Below are 2812 nucleotides of genomic sequence, written 5' to 3'. Positions count from 1 at the left end.
ATAAATAAACACAATAAATAAACTGTAAATAAATAAACACCTATAATAAATAAACTGTAAATAAATAAACACCTACAATAAATAAACTGTAAGTAAATAAGCACCTACAATAAATAAACTGTAAGTAAATAAGCACCTAAACTGCAGTTAAACCCGCGCCTGGGGAGCCATCGGTCACAATAAATAGCGATCAACCTGCGTCTGCGGCACCTTCAGCCACAATAAACCCCTAAATTGGGATAAATACGCACGTGCAGGGTTCTCGGTCACAATAAACACTTAAATCGCGATAAACCCACTCCTTGTAGGATCCTCAGTCACAATAAACACCCAAATCGCGATAGACCCCAGTCTGTGTGGGACTTTTCGTCAAAATAAACACCTAAATCGCAATGAAAGTGTTCCAGCCTTCAGAGAAATGTTCTCTGTGGAGAAGGAGCCTCCAGAAGCCCTTCGGAATTGAGCCTTTCAGCGGAGTTTCACATTTTAGATTTCAGTCTGGGGCAGAGAGGACTGATCCCTGAATGATCCCATCATTCCATAGAAATATCTCCAAGGGGTGCCAGAGGGCCATCCCAGATTCTTTTTGGTGATGCCCAGCAACAGGACGAGGAGTAATGGCCGTAAACTAAAACACAACAAGTTTCACCTCAACATGAGAAAGAACTTTACGTTGAGGAGAAAGAGCTCTGGAACCTGCAGTATCCCTCTCTGGAGACATTCCAAACCCACCTGGATGTGTTCCTGTGCCACCTGCTCCAGGTGACCCTGCCTTGGATGATCTCCAGAAGTCCCTTCCAACCCCAACCATTCTGTGATTCTGCGATTTTCACCCCAAAAAAAGAAGCAAGGGTCCCTCCTGCCCCCTCATCCCCACCCAGGGGCTGTCTCCTTGCTTTAGAGACACTGTCTACTTGGAGAAATGAATTTTTTAATGAATTTATTAACTCTTGTATTAATCAAGCTGTTTCTATACACAGCAGCAATAATATGGGATACCACAGTCAATAGTTGGGATAATTCATGACAAAAAAATTGCTTGTTCACAGTTTCTTCACTTACAAAGGAGGTGAAAGACCAGGCATTTCAACATCTTTTACATCAGGGGATGTAACTGTTGTGAAAGAAGTGCTAATATTGTGAGTTTATAGAGCAGAAGTACAGCTCAGAAAAGCAGTTGCTGATGTGAGAGTTATTAGGAGATAAATATAAATGATAAATCACGTTCAGAACAGGGACATCTGTGTCAGCTCACACTGCTGGTCTTGCTGCAGGAGCTCGTCTCTCAGAGCTTCTTCTCCCTGGTTCTTGGCCTCTCTCCATCTTGGCCGCTCCCCTGGTTTGGGTTTGGGGTTTTTGCGAAGCTTTATGAGTGGAGCACTCCAGACAGGCAGTAATTCACTGCAGAGCTGGCACCTTCTCCCCTGCGGTTGGCCCGGAATGCCCACAGATGGCTCCGGAGTTTGGCAGGGCAGAGCTCAGCCCCGCTCCTCCACCGCTGCTGCTTCCAGGGACACACATCGCACGTGTCCATTCGCTTTATCAAAAAGAAAAGCTTTGACTAAACCTCATCTTATTTAAGGGCCGGGCTATAAATGTATGGGAGAGGGTGCTTTCTTTTCCTCGTGCTTTAGTACATCTGTTATTTCTTTTTTGGTCACCCTCTTCCATCTCGGTCATCTCCACTCCTTTCCCATTGTCCCTTGTTCCCACTGAAAGCAAATCACGGCATAGAAAGCAGGAGTTATAATTTCGCTTTTCTAGAGTTCAAGCAACTCGTTTCTTAATGAGTGCTTTTCTCAATGCTTTTTAATTAATAGTTTTCAATTTTCCCTTTTCTCTTTTTTCTTTTTTTTTTTTTTTTCTTTTGCTGGCAGAGGGATTCTTGACGCTTGAAGTCATTTTGCCGCCGCGTCCCTCTTGGATTTGTTTTGTTTTGCAGAACAATGAGGGCAGGATGGCACTGCCGGCGGGATGAATGCTGCCATTGTGCTTTGTTCTCCTGCTTTCCTTGGGAAGACTCCAGAGCTCCCTTTTGTACCGGCTCACCCTCGCATCTGCTGATGCCCACAACGCACAAGGATTTTGGGAAGGGCAAGAGAACGAGTAGCCGGTGGCCATCCCGAAAATCAGCAATAACGGTGGTTGTGGTGATGTTTACAGCGAACAAAGATTGTTTTTTTCCAGCTGCCATGACTTTTGTGTGGGTACACCACAGGGATTAAGTGATTCTTTAAGCACCAGGCAGGTGTCGATGCTTCTTCTGTGAAAGAGAGAAGATCCAGCCCTGATTTTGGGTTGTGTCCGTTTTTATTGTGACCCAGAGTGACGGAATGCGATCCCAGATCTGGGAAACAAGTAATGAAATCCCATTGCTCAAGTGCAAGGTGTAATCTCCCGAGCCCTGGGGGAATCCATCAGCAGCTGTTCCCGAGCCAAGTGGAGCACCAGGCTGTGGTGTGCGCTAGGAAAAACAAACTTCTGATACGCGTCTTGTATCGTTTATCCAAATTGCACACCCCAGGAAATCTCGTGCTGAACTTTGGGGAGTGTAACAGGCCCTCTGCACACCAGATGGGCTCTCTGTGTCTGCAGGATGCGGGAGTTCGGCTCATTCTGTCCAAAAATCACGGAAAAACACCTGGAGAACGGGGCTGAGGCTCACATCACCTTAGCTCCGGTGAAGTGACACATCATCCCCGAGGCTCAGGTCAGCCGCTAAGATTCTTTTTTTTTTTTTTTCGCATTTTCCGGAACTGCCCAGTTTCTCCCGCGTCCCAAATCTGAGGGAAAAAAAACGTGAGGAAAAGCG

This window comes from Corvus brachyrhynchos, unplaced genomic scaffold (assembly GCF_000691975.1).
Source record: "Corvus brachyrhynchos isolate BGI_N302 unplaced genomic scaffold, ASM69197v1 scaffold99, whole genome shotgun sequence".
Lineage (NCBI taxonomy): Eukaryota > Metazoa > Chordata > Aves > Passeriformes > Corvidae > Corvus > Corvus brachyrhynchos.
This window is presented reverse-complemented; position numbering follows the sequence as displayed.